Source organism: Bubalus bubalis, chromosome 4, assembly GCF_019923935.1.
Source record: "Bubalus bubalis isolate 160015118507 breed Murrah chromosome 4, NDDB_SH_1, whole genome shotgun sequence".
NCBI classification, from domain to species: domain Eukaryota; kingdom Metazoa; phylum Chordata; class Mammalia; order Artiodactyla; family Bovidae; genus Bubalus; species Bubalus bubalis.
The window spans coordinates 98450309-98469292 of record NC_059160.1 but is presented as its reverse complement, the minus strand read 5'-3'; positions in this window follow the sequence as shown (position 1 = coordinate 98469292).

Below are 18984 nucleotides of genomic sequence, written 5' to 3'. Positions count from 1 at the left end.
AGTTTACAAAGAGTCAGACAAGACTTAGCAACAAACAACAACTTCAGGTCATAGAAGATTTGTATCACAAAATACAAGTGCTTCAGCTGATTCTTGAAGATAAAGGGGCCAAGCGGAGATCCAGTAAGGATCAGAATTATAGGAGAGAAAAATGTTTCAGACAATGGGAATGGAATTAACAAATGCCCTGAGAGAGCTTGGTTTGTTGTTTGAGAAGAGTTAGGTGTGGCTAGATCTGACCTTGTTGTAGGGCAGAAATCAACACAACATTGTAAAGCAATTATCCTCCAATTTAAAAAAATTTTTTTAAAAAGAAGAAGAGTGACTAGATTATATAGCTCATGAGGGAATAAAAAATATCAGAGTCTGAAAAACTGTACATCCCACACTAAATTCCCGAAGTTCCACAGGCCTAAGAATCCCATCTTAGTAATAAAATTAAGTGACACTCCTCACCCTCACAGTTGTATACTATTTAATATCTGATGATTTCACCTCTGTTACCAATGGAATATTCATCAAAACCCAAATGCCAGTTGATAAATAAAATCTCCCTTGGTTATAAAATTACAAAAATAATTTAAGTTGAAAAAAAAATATATATATATATATGGATCAGCTGGTAAAGAATCCACCTGCAATGCGGAAGACCTGGGTTCGACCCCTGGGTTGGGAAGATCCCCTGGAGACGGGAAAGGCTACCCACTCCAGTATTCTGGCCTGGAGAATTCCGTGGACTGTATAGTCCATGGGGTTGCAAAGAGTCGGATACAACTGACTCACTTTCCTCACGAAAACAGGCTTCCATTTTTACCACATTCTCTGTCTACTAAGGGACCAACTTCACTTTAAGTCCCAGTGGTATTCTATCTTTCCCACAAAAGAGAGAGTGGGAAAAGATAAATTTCCAGACATGATTTTGCACACAAATGGCAGGCACAGGTTTCTAAAGGATGGTTTCCAACCTGTTAATAGTTTTCAATACACAGCAGCTGCAATCCATGAAAGAGATAAATATTCATGGCACAAAGCATTTATACGTATCAAATGTATATTCATGAACAAATGGCTTCCCCTGCCTTTAATAATGTTTGCTGTGCAGTCAGTGAAGAATGGACCAAGCTTCCCCCGGCTGCTACTGGGGAGTCTCTACTGCTACGTCTCCTGAATGTCAGTTCTGCCTCGGTTACAGACAGGACAATAGCCATGAAAAAAAGCCAAAAACGGTGCCCGGACTCACGCCTCACTCATTCCAGATTGGATAGCAGCCCCTCCCTGCATCAAATATTAACAACAAATTCTATATGGCTGCCAACTTATTTTTCAGGAAAAAGCATTATATAGTCAAGCCTTGTGTGGCCATATGTGCACGGTAATATCCATGGTTGACCATCCTCTTTCAAATATGCTTTGTCACAGTACTACCCTCCCAATGGGCTTTACTCAGACTACTGGAGAAAATTTGCATACCCTGAATAGCGCTCTCAGGTGATCATTGAAGTCCAGTTGTCCTGCCCTCAATCAGAGCATTGTGTGCAGCGTGGATGCAAAAGAAGGACAGTACAAACTGTTCACAGGAGTCTTTGTTATTCAGCAAGGTTTGGTGGATGGCATGTGCTTTTGAAAATTGGCATATTGTTTGATAAAAAAGTGCTGTTTGCTCCGTTAATTTCTCCAGGAGGCAGGCAAGAATAGAATCAAGTGAAGAAATGTGCCTTTTGTTGAATAAGAATAAGGAGCTATCATAAGGTTTTAGGGCACTGAACAAAGCCTGCTAAAAATAAAAAATAATCATAATCATAAAATGAAAGGATTTAAATTGTATCATGCAGGCAAAGGAACCTGTCAGCTTTGCAGGCAGGTCTCCTTGCTCTGCCTCTCAACTCTTGGTCAGCTTCCAGCCCTCCTTTATAGGATCACAGGATAATAATTCCAACTCTGTCAAACATGCCAACTTTCCCCTTTCTCTCTCTTAGCATTTGCTGTTGATCCACTCAAAGAGATGAACTTTTAGGACCGTTATGATAAACTGAAAATAGGATCCGATACCATTCCCTCCTACACGTTTTTATAAGGATACCTATCTGAATTTTAATTTGCAAAGCTAAATTACACCCGATTCCTCTCAGTAGTTTATACAATATATTGCATCAGAATCCAAGTGGTAACCTACTATGAAATGTGAAAAGATTTTAGCTCTTTGTGTTATGAGACTGAGACTACATGTAACAGCCAGTGGGGAGGAAGCTTCATGGGTCTGTCAAAGATCCAAAAGCATCATGAATTGTAGCTGGACTCAGCAAGGATGACATCATACCTCACTATAAATGATATGGTTCCAGTATTTAAAATATAGTTTAAGTGTTTAAAATAAAGCTAATTTTGCCTTGAATTGTATTAATAAAAATCAAAACTTCCATAAGGAAATATCCCTGAAATTTCTATAAATAAATAGGAAAAACTCTCTAAAGAATCCCTGAAGGTCTCCAGTTAATTCCCTAGCCTCTTCCCTCTTCTAATTATTACAATTCAGAGCATGTTGTTTTCATCTTTTTTCTCTGTCTCAATGAAGAACTTACTGTATGTACCAGATTCCTCTGTGCCAACTTCATACATCCTAACTAATGAAGAGCAATCCATATTGTCATTTAATACCACACCATGATTGTTACTTTATCAGAAGGAACAATAATACAAAAGGAACTGACCTCATCTAAGTCGTCCATTTGTTTGAATTATTTCTTCTATGCCTATCATCTTCTTGGACTATGCTCTTTGCTACAGACACAGAATTTCTCTCAAGATGTGTTAAGTTTAACAGGGAAACCAGATGAAGTATCCGTGCAGTTAGAAGGCAGTGTTCTAAGTGCTCCAGTGGAAGAAGTTGTTGTTGTTGCTCAGTTGCTGTCATGTCAGACTCTTTGCGACCCCATGGACTACAACAAGCCAGGCTTTCCTGTCCTTTACTATATCCCATGAGGTCTTAGGATAAGGTAATTAATTAATCATGGCACTAACCATAACATTTCACAATGCTTCACAATCGCTGCCAGCCTAAGAACCGTCTTCAAAAGATTGACTATGGAAAATGACTTCTTGCCCTTGACAAACATTTTCAGCATTAAAAGGAGGGTCAGGAAGGAATGGAAACTAGGATGTGGAGAGAAATGTGGCTAACCATAAGCCAGTACCTGGAGAAGGCAATGGCACCCCACTCCAGTACTCTTGCCTGGAGAATCCCATGGATGGAGGAGCCTGGTAGGCTGCAGTCCATGGGGTCGCTACGAGTCGGACTCCATTGAGTGACTTCACTTTTCACTTTCATGCATTGGAGGAGGAAATGGCAACCCACTCCAGTGTTCTTGCCTGGAGAATCCCAGGGACGGTGGGCTGCCATCTATGGGGTCGCACAGAGTCGGACACAACTGAAGCGACTTAGCAGCAACAGCAGCAGCAGCATAAGCCAATACCATGCCAAGCACTTTCTAATACTTCTTCAGCAATTCAAAATAACCTTTACAAGCAGGTATTATTGGTTGAGAAAAAAAGAGGTAGTGGGGTTAAATATCATCCTTGAGGTCACACAGCCATGAAGAGCCAGATGGAAAATTTAAACTAAGTCATATGTCCTTTCCACTACTGATGCTTACCTCTGAAGACAGATGTGTCCTGACTCTCAAGCTGAAAGAGAGGATGAATTCACCTTTCTGTATAAACTGAAAAGCAGCCTAATGTACATTTTCTATTCTAAATTCAGGATAATAGACCAAATACTAAAACAGAATAGAAAACACATGAATCTTATTGAAAAGCTATGCATGTAACTCAAGGAGTTCACTGCCTCTGAGTCACCAGGAGAAGATCTGGATTTAGGCTCCCTGTCCCCAGCTCCTGGGAAAGACTGTTGTCCATTGCTCCCTGGAGCTTTCACTATAGGGGAAGCCACTGAGTTGGAGAAGGAAGGGTGTTTGTCTAGACCCAGCTTCCCACTCACTCTGTAACTGGATTTGCAAAATCTCAAATATCACCCAAACAGGATCCCTTTGTAAGGGCTGGTTCTGGACTGGAAGTCCAGGGGGCTGGGAAGGCATCAGCTAAAGATTAAATGGGAGAGGTGAGCAGGGAAATAAATGGAAAGGAAAACACTGAAATGGGTAGTTTCTGTAATAGTTTCCGTGATCAGTTCAGGGTGATTACCTTACCCTAAAACATAATGGATTGCTACCAAACTAACAATAGGTTTTGAAAATAACTGCTAACATTCTGAGTTACTAACATTTACTTCTTTTAGAACTTAACTCTGTTAACAGGGAATTTACAAGCCTTTCATTTTGTACATACATATATTTATGTATTTTGTATCTGGTAGATATATTATACATGTTTGTATTTTACACATATACATTATATATATATGTAAATACACATAAATAAATATGTATATATAAGCATATTCATACATATTTATTTATAAAATTAGCTAACCCTCAGTTCAGTGCAGTCACACAGTCATGTCCAATTCTATGCGACCCCATGGACTGCAGCATGCCAGGCTTCCTTTTCCAACACCAATTCCCAGAACTTGCTCAAACTCATGTTCATTGAGTCAGTGATGCCATCCAATCACTGCATCCTCTGTTGTCCTCTCCTCCTCCTGCCTTCAATCTTTCCCAGCATCAGGGTCTTTTCCAATAAGTCAGTTCTCCACATCAGGTGGCCAGAGTATTGGAGTTTCAGCTTCAACATCAGTCTTTTCAATCAATATTCAGGACTGATTTCCTTTAGGATTGATTGGTTTGATCTTGCAGTCCAAGGGACTCTCAAGAGTCTTCTCCAATACCACAGTTCAATAGCATCAATTCTTCAGCATTCAGCTTTCTTTACAGTCCAACTCTCACATCCATACATGACTACTGGAAAAACCATAGCTTTGACTAGACAGACCTTTGTTGGCAAAGTAATGTCTCTGCTTTTTAATATGCTATCTAGGTTGGTCATAGCTTTTCTTCCAAGGAGCAAGCATCTTTTATTTATTTATTTATTTATTTTTAATTTATTAGCTTTCATCCAGTTATTTTATTTTATTTTTTTTAAATTTTATTTTGTTTTGATGCATGGCTGCAGTCACCATCTGCAGTGATTTAAGAGCCCAAGAAAATAGTCTCTCACTGTTTCCATTGTTTCCCTATCTATCTGCCAAGAAATGGTGGGACCAGATGCCATGATCTTCGTTTTTTGAATGTTGAGTTATAAGCCAGTTTTTTTACTCTCCTCTTTCACTTTCATCAAGAGGCTCTTTAGTTCCTCTTTACTTTCTGCCATAAGGGTGGTGTCATCTGCATATCTGACATTATTGATATTTCTCCTGACGATCTTGATTCCAGCTTGTGATTTATGCAGCCCAGTATTTTGTATGATGTACTCTGCATGTAAGTTATATGAGCAGGATGACAATATACAGCCTTGACGTACTCTTTTCCCAATTTGCAACCAGTCTGTTGTTCCATGTCCTGTCCTAACTGTTGCTTCTTGACCTGCATACAGATTTCTCAGGAGGCAGGTAAGGTGGTCATCTCTTTAAGAATTTGCCACAGTTTGTTGTGATCTACACAATCAAGGGCTTTGGTGTAGTCCATAAAGCAGAAGTAGATGTTTTTCTGGAATTCTCTTCTTTTTCTATGATCCAAGAGATGTTGGCAATTTGATCTCTGGTTCCTCTGCCTTTTCTAAATCCAGATTGGACAGCTGGAATTTCAGGGTTCACGTAATGTTGGAGCCTTGCATGGAGAATCTTGAGCATTACTTTGCTAGAGTGTGAGATGAGTGCAACTGAGCAGTAGTTTGAACATTCTTTGGCATTCCCCTTCTTTGGGATTGGAATGAAAACTGACCCTTTCCAGTCCTGTGGCCACTGCTGAGTTTTCCAGATTTGCTGGCATATTGAGTGCAGCACTTTCACAGCATCATCTTTTAGGATTTGAAATAGCTCAACTGGAATTCCATCACCTCTACTAGCTTTGTTTGTAGTAATGCTTCCCAAGGCCCACTTGACTATAGCCCACCAGGCTCCTCTGCCCATGGGATTCTCCAGGCAAGCATACTGAAATCGGTTGCCATTTCCTACTCCAGGGTACCTTCCTGATCTAGGGATCAAACCCAAGTCTCTTATGTTTCCTGTATTAGCAGGCAGGTTCTTTTTCTTCAAGAAAATTAGAGATACTAAGGGAACATTTCATGCAAAGATGGACACAATAAAGGACAGAAATGGTATGGACCTAACAGAAGCAGGAAAGATTAAGAAGAGGTGGCAAGAATACACAGAACTATACAGAAAAGATCTTCATGACCCAGATAACCACGATGGTATGATCACTGACCTAGAGCCAGACATGCTGGAGTGTGAAGTCAAGTGGGCCTTAGGAAGCATCACTATGAACAAAGCTAGTCAAGGTGATGGAATTCCAGTTGAGCTATTTCAAATCCTAAAAGATGATGCTGTGAAAGTGCTGTACTCAATATGCCAGCAAATTTGGAAAACTCAGCAGTGGCCACAGGATTGGAAATGGTCAGTTTTCATTCCAATCCCAAAGAAACGCAATACCAAAGAATGCTCAAACTACTGCACACTTGCACTCATCTCACACTCTAGCAAAGTAATGCTCAAAATTCTCCAAGCCAGGCTCCAACAGTACGTGAACCATGAACTTCCAGCTGTCAAAGATGGATTTAGAAAAGGCAGAGGAACCAGAGATCAAATTGCCAACATCCGTTGGATCACAGAAAAAAAAAGAGAATTCCAGAAAAACATCTGCTACTGCTGCTACTTAGTTGCTTCAGTCGTGTCTGACTCTGTGCAACCCCATAGACAGCAGCCCACCAGGCTTCCCTGTCCCTGGGATTCTCCAGGCAAGAACACTGGAGTGGGTTGCCATCGCCTTCTCCAATGCATGAAAGGAAAAAGTGAAAGTGAAGTCGTTCAGTCGTGTCCGACTCTGCGACCCCATGGACTGCAGCCTACTGCTTTATTGATTACACCAAAGCCTTTGACTATGTGGATCACAACAAACTGTGGCAAATTCTTAAAGAGATGACCACCTTACCTGCCTCCTGAGAAATCTGTATGCAGGTCAAGAAGCAACAGTTAGGACAGGACATGGAACAACAGACTGGTTCCAAATTGGAAAAAGAGTACATCAAGGCTGTATATTGTCACCCTGCTTATGTAACTTACATGCAAAGTACATCATACAAAATACTGGGCTGCATAAATCACAAGCTGGAATCAAGATCATCAGGAGAAATATCAATAACGTCAGATATGCAGATGACACCACCCTTATGGCAGAAAGTAAAGAGGGCAAGCAGATCCAATCAGTCCATTCTAAAGGAGAAGGGTGCCCACTTTCACCATTACTATTCAACATAGTTTTGGAAGTTTTGGCCACAGCAATCAGAACAGAAAAAGAAATAAAAGGAATCCAAATTGGAAAAGAAGAAGTAAAGCTCTCACTGTTTGCAGATGACATGATCCTCTACATAGAAAACCCTAAAGACTCCACCAGAAAATTACTAGAACTTATCAATGACTATAGTAAAGTTGCAGGATATAAAATCAACACCCAGAAATCCCTTGCATTCCTATACACTAATAATGAGAAAACAGAAAGAGAAATTAAGGAAACAATTCCATTCACCATTGCAATGGAAAGAATAAAATACTTAGGAATATATCTACCTAAAGAAACTAAAGACCTATTTATAGAAAACTATAAAACACTGGTGAAAGAAATCAAAGAGGACACTAATAGATGGAGAAATATACCATGTTCATGGATTGGAAGAATCAATATAGTGAAAATGAGTATACTACCCAAAGCAATCTATAGATTCAATGCAATCCCTATCAAGCTACCAACAGCATTCTTCACAGAGCTCGAACAAATAATTTCACAATTTGTATGGAAATACAAAAAACCTCGAATAGCCAAAGCGATCTTGAGAAAGAAGAATGGAACTGGAGGAATCAACCTACCTGACTTCAGGCTCTACTACAAAGCCACAGTTATCAAGACAGTATGGTACTGGCACAAAGACAGAAATATAGATCAATGGAACAAAATAGAAAGCCCAGAGATAAATCCACGCACATATGGACACCTTATCTTTGACAAAGGAGGCAAGAATATACAATGGATTAAAGACAATCTCTTTAACAAGTGGTGCTGGGAACTCTGGTCAACCACTTGTAAAAGAATGAAACTAGAACGCTTTCTAACACCATACACAAAAATAAACTCAAAATGGATTAAAGATCTAAACGTAAGACCAGAAACTATAAAACTCCTAGAGGAGAACATAGGCAAAACACTCTCTGACATACATCACAGCAGGATCCTCTATGACCCACCTCCCAGAATATTGGAAATAAAAGCAAAAATAAACAAATGGGACCTAATTAACCTTAAAAGCTTCTGCACATCAAAGGAAACTATTAGCAAGGTGAAAAGACAGCCTTCAGAATGGGAGAAGATAATAGCAAATGAAGCAACTGACAAACAACTAATCTCGAGAATATACAAGCAACTCCTACAGCTCAACTCCAGAAAAATAAATGACCCAATCAAAAAATGGGCCAAAGAACTAAATAGACATTTCTCCAAAGACATACAGATGGCTAACAAACACATGAAAAGATGCTCAACATCACTCATTATCAGAGAAATGCAAATCAAAACCACTATGAGGTACCATTTCACACCAGTCAGAATGGCTGCGACCCAAAAGTCTACAAGTAATAAATGCTGGAGAGGGTGTGGAGAAAAGGGAACCCTCTTACACTGTTGGTGGGAATGCAAACTAGTACAGCCACTATGGAGAACAGTGTGGAGATTCCTTAAAAAACTGGAAATAGAACTGCCTTATGACCCAGCAATCCCACTGCTGGGCATACACACTGAGGAAACCAGAAGGGAAAGAGACACGTGTACCCCAATGTTCATCGCAGCACTGTTTCTAATAGCCAGGACATGGAAGCAACCTAGATGTCCATCAGCAGATGAATGGATAAGAAAGCTATGGTACATATACACAATGGAGTATTACTCAGCCATTAAAAAGAATACATTTGAATCAGTTCTAATGAGGTGGATGAAACTGGAGCCTATTATACAGAGTGAAGTAAGCCAGAAAGAAAAACACCAATACAGTATACTAACGCATATATATGGAATTTAGAAAGATGGTAACAATAACCCTGTGTACGAGACAGCAAAAGAGACACTGATGTATAGAACAGTCTTACGGACTCTGTGGGAGAGGGAGAGGGTGGGAAGATTTGGGAGAATGGCATTGAAACATGTGTAATATCATGTATGAAACGAGTTGCCAGTCCAGGTTCGATGCACGATACTGGATGCTTGGGGCTGGTGCATTGGGATGACCCAGAGGGATGGAATGGGGAGGGAAGAGGGAGGTGGGTTCGGGATGGGGAACACATGTATACCTGTGGCGGATTCATTTTGATATTTGGCAAAACTAATACAGTTATGTAAAGTCTAAAAATAAAATTAAATTAAAAAAAAAAGAAAAAAAAAAAGAATTGATCGCTAAAAATATATTTAACAGCCAAAAAAAATAAAAATAAATAAAGGAGATCAGCCCTGGGATTTCTTTGGAAGGAATGATGCTAAAGCTGAAACTCCAGTACTATGGCCACCTCATGCGAAGAGTTGACTCATTGGAAAAGACTCTGATGCTGGGAAGGATTGGGGGCAGGAGAAAAGGGGACAACAGAGGAAGAGATGGCTGAATGGCATCACCGACTCAATGGACGTGAGTTTGAGTGAACTCCAGGAGTTGGTGATGGACAGGGAGGCCTGGTGTGCTGCGATTCATGGGGTTGCAAAGAGTCGGACATGACTGAACGACTGAACTGAGCTGAACTGAACTGAAAGAGGAACTAAAGAGCCTCTTGATGAAAGTGAAAGAGGAGAGTAAAAAAACTGGCTTATAACTCAACATTCAAAAAATGAAGATCATGGCATCTGGTCCCATCACTTCTTGGCAAATAGATAGGGAAACAATGGAAACAGTGAGAGACTTTATTTTCTTGGGCTCCTAAATCACTGCAGATGGTGACTGCAGCCATGAAATTAAAAGATGCTTGCTCCTTGGAAGAAAAGCTATGACCAACCTAGATAGCATATTAAAAAGCAGAGACATTACTTTGCCAACAAAGGTCTGTCTAGTCAAAGCTATGGTTTTTCCAGTAGTCATGCATGGATGTAAGAGTTGGACCATAAAAAGAAAGCTGAATGCTGAAGAATTGATGCTATTGAACTGTGGTGTTGGAGAAGTCTCTTGAGAGTCCCTTGGACTGCAAGATCAAACCAATAAATCCTAAAGAAAATCAGTCCTGAATATTGATTGAAGGGACTGATGTTGAAGCTGAAACTCGAATACTCTGGCCACCTGATGTGAAGAAGTGACTTATTGGAAAAGACCCTGATGCTGGGAAAGATTGAAGGCAGGAGGAGGAGAGGACAACAGAGGATGCAGTATTGGATGGCATCACCGACTCAATGAACATGAGTTTGAGCAAGTTCTGGGAGTTGGTGGTGGACAGGGAAGCCTGGCGTGCTGCAGTTCATGGGGTCACAAAGAGTCAGACATGACTGAGCAACTGAACTGAAATGACTGACCTGGGAAGATGATCACCATTCAAGTACCAGGGAATCTTTGCAGGACAACCCTTGATGCCTCAGTGCAGAGGGAGCAAAGCTTTCACTTGCAGGGTATATTAGGTTTTTCAAAGAAACAGCACCAGTGGACTATATCAGTATATATAAAAAGTATATAGGTGTGTAGAGATTTGGTTCACACGATTATGAAGGCTGAAAAGTCCCACGATTTGTTTTCTGCAAGCTGGAGGCCCAGGAAAGCCAGTCGTGTCATTCCCATCCAAACCCAAAGGCCTAAGAACTGGAGCCAAGGTGAAACCCCTGTCTGGGCCCCACGACCCGAGAACCAGGAGTACTAATGTCCAAGAGCATTAGACAATGGATGTCCCAGGTCAGTAGAGAGCACTTTTTCCCTTTCTCTGCCTTTTTGTTCTATTCAGGCCCTCAGTGGTTTGGATAATGCCTAACCACAGTGGTGAGGGTGATCTTCTCTACTCAGTCTACTGATTCGTATGCTAATATCTTCCAGAAACACCCTCCAGAAGCACCTAGAGAAATGTTTTATTTTTTTTAAATATCAAGATATTCTTTAACTGTACTGACGGGAGAATTTTGTGAACAGTGGTCAGATCAGTATCAAGGAAAGCAAATAAGCTGATGTTTCACACACTGCAGAGTTTAGAGGCCAATGTTTGCAGATGAAAATGAAGAGAAATCCCCCACAACTGAAGTGCTAAACAATGACTTAGAAATAATATTGTGCCAGATAGCTCAGCATCCTTTAGCCCAATCAAGTTGACACCTAAAATGTTTTAATTTTTAAATGTGAATTCTCACATGGATTAGAAGTTGCCTGATCAACAGAATATGTACACACTCATCTCACATAACCGGTGGAATTACTCAGAGCTGTCATCCTGAGCTCAAGATTCCTTCATGGTGAAAATTCATCTCTATAGAAACTGTAGGACTGTAATTCATCTCCATAGGAACAATGGATTATATTCATTGGAAAGACTGATGCTAACGCTGAAGCTCAATACTTGGGCCACCTGATGTGAAGAGCCAACTCATTGGAAAAGACCTTGATGCTGGGAAAGATTGAGGGAAAGAGGAGAAGGGGGTGACAGGATGAGATGCTTGAACGGCATCAGAGACTCAGGGAACGTGAACTTGCACAAACTCCGGGAGATAGCGGAGGACAGGGAAGCCTGACCTGCTGCAGTCCATGGGGGTCACAGAGAGTCCGACACAACTTAGCAACTGAACAGCAAAATAGGAACTATCTGCCTTTGGTCACCTAGGCCCAAGCATAATCAATTTCTCATTGGAACATTCCTCTAGCTTGTAAGGATTCTGGGTTTACTGTGGACAGAATGGTCTACAATCTGATTTTTGCTTTGATAAAAAAAGTGACATTTCTTGTTTCCACATCACAGAATACAGCAGCAAGAACATTTATCCACTTCTCCTATGTCTTAAAAGTCCATGCAAATATAAAAACAAGCCAACATAGCCAATGACCAAAATCAGTATTAATTAATTGGTTTTAGTTAATAAATCCTATAGCTATGCCCTCGAGTAGAAAGGCATGACCAGCTAGGGGCAAGTATGCCTTTGGAAAAAAAACTTTCCTGATGAAGGCTGGCATGGGTGTTTGTCCACAATGGATGTGACCATGACTTTTTTCAGAATTAGTGGCTACAGAGGCCTGGGCAGGGAGTCTGAAGTCAGTCTTCTTGCCAGTCCTGTCACTTCCCATTTTGGAAACCCCATCCGTTCAAAGACACAGTAAGCAAGCAATTCTTCAGGTAGACTCATGTCGTGGTAAGAGGACCAGCTGGAGCAGCTGGCTCTGTTGTGAAACCTCATCCCCCTCCTGTTTTCAAATGGGGGTGGAATGCCCCACCTCTGAGGCAAGTCAGCAGCAGGTGTCAGAGCAAGGGTGTTGATACAACAATATTGGCACAGCAAAAGCACTGTTTACTATACACATTACGGCTTTTGTGCACTCAAGGTGAAACAAAATAAAAGCACTGTTTACTATACACATTACGGCTTTTGTACACTCAAGGTGAAACAAAATAAAAGCAGTTAACTAGCCCATGTTATGGTCCTCTAAGAAATACAGAAACATTCCCACTTCAACTATATAGCATATAGAAGTCACAGTATATGAACCCAAGGGGACTGCCGTTTAAGATTTAACACCCGCCCCTGGCCTTCCATTCCTGGGTGAGTACGTGCTTGCTTTGTGTTTCATTTACGTTTCAGCATTGGTAAACTCAACTTTCATTTATATAAATGCACACTTTACAACAGGATGTTGTAGCAGTCTCAAAGGTTCTATTCACCATTATTTGAAATAGATTTATTCCCCTTCAATGACTCCTGCCAGAAAAAAATGCCAGCGCTTTTTTTTTTTTTTTCTTTTCTTCATGAGGCAGGAGCCACTTTGGGGTTGATGCAGCCCAGTTATTCTCTAATGTATAAATTACACTTATTTAGTCCTGGGGAGGAAAGTGGCTGGTATGTACATACAGGTCTCACCCTCTCAGGGGCTCTTTTATGTGATTTCATGTATGTCTCACTAAACCCCATGAGATACGTCATGTTATGGGTCTCATTTTAATAACGTTTAATAATTAAGAAATGAAAGCACAAGCAAAGTCCTGTCCTCATCTAGCAAGTAGTGTACCTGGGGGTTCAGCTCTCCTGTTATGAAAGCCAGTGCTCCTTTCAGGACACCACACTGCCTGCTTCCATTATGTGTGTGTGTGCTGAGTTGCTTCAGGCGTGTCTGACTCTTTCTGACCCCAGGGACTGTAGCCTGCTAGGCTCCTCCGTCCATGGGCTTCTCCAGGCAAGAATACTGGGGTGGGTTGCCATTTCCTCCTCCAGGGGATCCTCCCAGACCAGGGATCGAACCCACGTCTCTTGCATCTTCTACACTGGTAGGTGGATTCTTTACTGCTGAGCCACCAGGGAAGCCCTCCTCCATTTTAACACCTGTGTTTATTGTTCTTCTCTCACTTCCCCAGTCCCCCACATCAAATATAGGGTAAACCATACTATGGATGTGGTGTTTTTAAAGGGCAGGGAGTGCCAAAGAAGAAACTAAGCCCCTAGATTAAAAAAAAAGAAAAAAAGGTAATAAAGTAGAGTTATTGGGAAACCTTGTAAAACGAGGAAAGAGAGAGTCAGGGATACAAGGGATGAAGAGGAGAGAAAAGGGAAAAACTTGAAATGCTGAGGACTGGTTTCAATTTATTTTGAAATGAAGGTCAATGAGAACTAATACCATTTATTTTCTGATTTCTTGTAACTTCCCCACTGGTTGTGTTTTTTGTTATCCTAGTCTTGTACCTACTTGACGGGAGAAAAAAAAGTCCTTTCAAAGATTAAAGAATTTTCCTGTGGCTCTGCTGAGCTGAAAAGCAATTGGAAATTGAATTAGGGGTATAGTGTGTCTGACACCTGGTGAAAGTGAAAGTGAAGTCGCTCAGTCGTGTCCGACTCTTTGCGACCCCATGGACTGTAGCCCACCAAGCTCCTTCGTTCATGGGATTTTCCAGGCAAGAATACTAGAGTGGGTTGCCATTTTCTTCACCAGGACATCTGCCTGACCCAGGGATTGAATACAGGTCTCCCGCATTGTAGGCAGATGCTTTACCGTTGGAGCCACCAGGGAATGAAGACATCTGGTGGAAGCACCTAAATGGAACAGCAGGCAACGACCTTGGAAAAGGGCAGATTTGATCACCCCAAGACTTTGGGATAAGAAGAAAAGAGTTGCTCTATTCTTTTCAATAATAAAATGAGTTAGTTGACATTTTTTGAGTATTTCCATATTCCCAAAACTGTTGTAGGCATATGCTATCTTTTCATTTAATTCTCATAGAATCCCACGTGATCAGTTCAGTTCAGTTCAGTCGCTCAGTAGTGTCCGACTCTCTGCGACCCCATGAATTGCAGCACCCCAGGCCTCCCTGTCCATCACCATCTCCTTGAGTTCACTCAAACTCACGTCCATTGAATCGGTGATGCCGTCCAGCCATCTCATCCTCTGTCGTCCCCTTCTCCTCCTGCCCCCAATCCCTCCCAGCATCAGAGTCTGTTCCAATGAGTCAACTCTTTGCATGAGGTGGCCAAAGTACTGGACTTTCAGCTTTAGCATCATTCCTTCCAAAGTAATGCCAGGGCTGATCTCCTTCAGAATGGACTGGTTGGATCTCCTTGCAGTCCAAGGGACTCTCAAGAGTCTTCTCCAACACCACAGTTCAAAAGCATCAATTCTTTGGTGCTCAGCTTTCTTCACAGTCCAACTCTCACATCCATACATGACCACTGGAAAAACCATAGCCTTGACTAGACAGACCTTTGTTGCCAAAGTAATGTCTCTGCTTTTGAATATGCTATCTAGGTTGGTCATAACTTTCTTTCCAAGGAGTAAACGTCTTTTAATTTCATGGCTGCAGCCACCATCTGCAGTGATTTTGGAGCCCCCAAAAATAAAGTTTGACACTGTTTCCACTGTTTCCCCATCTATTTCCCATGAAGTGATGGGACCAGATGCCATGATCTTAGTTTTCTGAATGTTGAGCTTTAAGCCACCTTTTTCACTCACCTCTTTCACCTTCATCAAGAGGCTTTTTAGTTCCTCTTCACTTTCTGCCATAAGGGTGATGTCATCTGCATATCTGAGGTTATTGATATTTCTCCCGGCAATCTTGATTCCAGCTTGTGCTTCTTCCAGCCCAGCATTTCTCATGATGTATTCTGCAGAGAAATTAAATAAGCAGGGTGACAATATACAGCCTTGACATACTCCTTTTCCTATTTGGAACCAGTCTGTTGTTCCATGTCCAGTTCTAACTGTTGCTTCCTGACCTGCATACAGGTTTCTCAAGAGGCAGGTCAGGTGGTCTGGTATTCCCATCTTTTTCAGAATTTTCCACAGTTTATTGTGATCCACACAGTCAAAGGCTTTTGCATAGTCAATAAAGCAGAAATAGATGTTTTTCTGGAACTCTCTTGCTTTTTCGATGATGCAGCAGATGTTGGCAATTTGATCTCTGGTTCCTCTGCCTTTTCTAAAACCAGCTTGAACAACTGGAAGTTCACAGTTCACGTATTGCTGAAGCCTGGCTTTGAGAATTTTGAGCATTACTTTACTAGCGTGTGAGATGTACTGTTATTATCCCCATTTTTATAGAGAAAGAAACTGGGTCCCAGAGGAATAACTTGCCCACAATTATGTCAGCTTTTTTTTTTTTTTTTGGAGTCTTTTTTTTTTCTCTTCTCACCTCCCATATTTTCAACCATTTCTTGAAGGAGAAATAGGAATTTACTTACCTTCCTCTTACTCTTTAATCCAATAAAATTTAGCTTTCATCCCTTCCACTTGCCCCCAACAATATACACAAAGGGACCTTTGAGAAGCATTGCCTATGACCTCGACTTCCAACTCCAGTGATCTGTTTTTATTCCTCATCCTGTTTCACTTCTCTGAAGCATTTCATAATGTTGATACTTTTACTCCCTTTAAATGCACGGGAGCCTCCTATGCCTGGCTTTGCTCCCGTTTCACTGGCCACTTGCTTTCAATCCTCTTTTCACATTTTTGGACAGTTTCTGGCTCTGTCCTTTACCTCCTCTCTTCTAGTTACAACAAGTGGGTCTCAGTAAGACATCAGAGGTGGAAACAGAAGGACATCAAAATCATCAGGGAGAGTTTTTAAATTATTCATTCCCTCTTCCAAGATCCTGGGTGGTAGGATACACCCCACATCCTGTTGCGGAGTGGGGGCAGGGAGATGTATGTTACCCTTATGGAAATGCCAGTGAATTTAACCAAGTAGACATTTGAGAAGAAAGAGCTCATCTTTCTTCCTTTTTTTTTTTCCCCCAAAAGGTTATACCTCCCTCACTCCCACCTCCAAAATAGATGCTATCAAGAATCATGTTTGCTTTCCTTTCCCTCAGTTTTAAAAGTCTTTTACTTTGTGCATGTTGAAAATAATGAAAAGAGGGAAATAGAGATGGGGAAGAGAAAGGAGAGCAATGGATGGCCCCGGCAGTGTGTTTCTGAGGGACAACATTAGGGTAAATATATAAAGGGAGCTGTAGCCCTAGAATCCACATCTGTTCATCACAGAGAAGTGGGCTGAGACATGTAATAAAGTCGGATGAGTCCAGGATGTTCTGCTATGGGGAGGAGCTGGGTTATCTCATCTGAGATGAGAAAGGAGTATTTGAAATTTCAGCCTTCATGTGTACAAGCGATTCCCTCCCTTAATTCCCCTTCACTTAAAAATAACGGTAAATCACCTACTTGACTAGTTGTGTGTCAATGAGCCTAGTTCGTTAAATAGTCTTTATGAATAGTAAAACTTCTCTTTATTGGGCCATGTAATTTACTAAGAACTCTATGGGTATTCAGAGAAGGCAATGGCACCCCACTCCAGTACTCTTGCCTGGAAAATCCCATGGATGAAGGAGCCTGGTGGGCTGCAGTCCATGGGGTCGCGAAGAGTTGGACACGACTGAGCGACTTCACTTTCACTTTTCACTTTCATGCATTGGAGAAGGAAATGGCAACCCACTCCAGAGTTCTTGCCTGGAGAATCCCAGGGACGGGGGAGCCTGGTGGGCTGCCGTCTATGGGGTCGCACAGAGTCGGACATGACTGAAGCAACTTTGCAGCAGCAGCAGCTATGGGTATTATCTCACTTAATCTATCCAACAACTCCATGAAGAAGATACTATAATTTTATTTCTTTTGCAAAGAAGTCAAGAATCTTGCCAGGCACATTTATCCAGAGAAAACTCTAATTTGAAAAGATGCATGCACCCCAGTGTTCATAGCAGCACTATTTACAACAGCCAAGACATGGGTACAACTTAAACATCCATTGACATAAGACTGGATAAAGAAAATATGATACAATGGAATACTACTCAGACATATAAAATAATGAAATAATGCCATTTTTAATATGGGTGGACCTCGAGATTATCATACTAAGTGAGGTAAGTCAGACAAAGACAAATATCATATTATATCACTTATATGTGGAATCTGAGATATAATACAAATGAATTTATTTACAAAACAGAAATAGACTCACAGACATGGAAAAGAAACTTATGGTTACCAAAGGTGAGTAGGGTAGGGATGGATAAAACTAGAAGTTTGAGATTACCAGGTACAAGGTACTATATGTAAAACAAGATAAACAACAAGGTGTCTGACTGTACAGCACAGGGAACTATATTCAGTATTGTTAATACTCTATAATGGAAAAGAATATGAAATATGTGTGTGTGTATATAACTGAATCTCTTTGCTGTACACCAGAAACTAACACAACATTGTACATCAACTATATTTCAATTTAAAAAATAAAATAAGAATCTTGCCAGGGAAGAGTAGAGCAAGGATTTGAACCAGGGTCAGTTCAGCCTGTTCACTTAAGCAATGTTATTCCACACCTAAATATTATTACCCCATGTCATTAGTCATCCAGGAAATACAAATGAAACCCAGAGTGAGATGCTAGTACACACTCATCCGAGTGGCTGAAATTAAGACTGGCAACACCAAGTGTTGGAAAGGATGTAGTGCAACTCTAACTCATAAATCGTCGATGAGAGTATAAAATGCTCTGAGCACTTTGGAAGAAGTTTGGCAGTTTCTAGCAAATTTAAATATGCACTTGCCCTTTGACTCAGCAATCTCACTTCTATATATTTATCCAAGAAAAGTGTATGTACACATCAAGATGGACATATTTAAGAATGTACATAGCAGCTTTTATTCACAATAGCCCCAAACTGGAAACAGCCTCAGAAGAGATCTTAGACCCAGGTAACTTTGCAATTTCAGCCTGGTAAGACCCTGAACAGAGAACTCAGTTTAACCCACAGAAACCTTGAGACAACAAACATGTGTTGTTTTAAGTCACTAAGTTGGCAGTTACTTGCGATGCAGCAATAGGAAATAAATATTCCCTCCTGTCTCTTCCTTCCTTCCTTACTCTTCTCAATGCTTCAGTCACTCTGAACTTTTCCTCAGTTTCTTATTGACTGTGATTTTGCAAGGAATGCGCACTTTGCCTCTTTCTTCTTGTTGAACATCACCCACCCTTCAGCACCCGGATCAACTAGTCCTTTCCTGGAAGCCTTGACTGATTGTCCCGCACGGACTTCATTCCTTTCTGTTCTGTACTCCACCACCCCTTGTGAACTCTCTCTCTCTTTCTGTGTCTCCTCCCTCCTTCTCTCTCTTCCCTCCTTCCCTCTC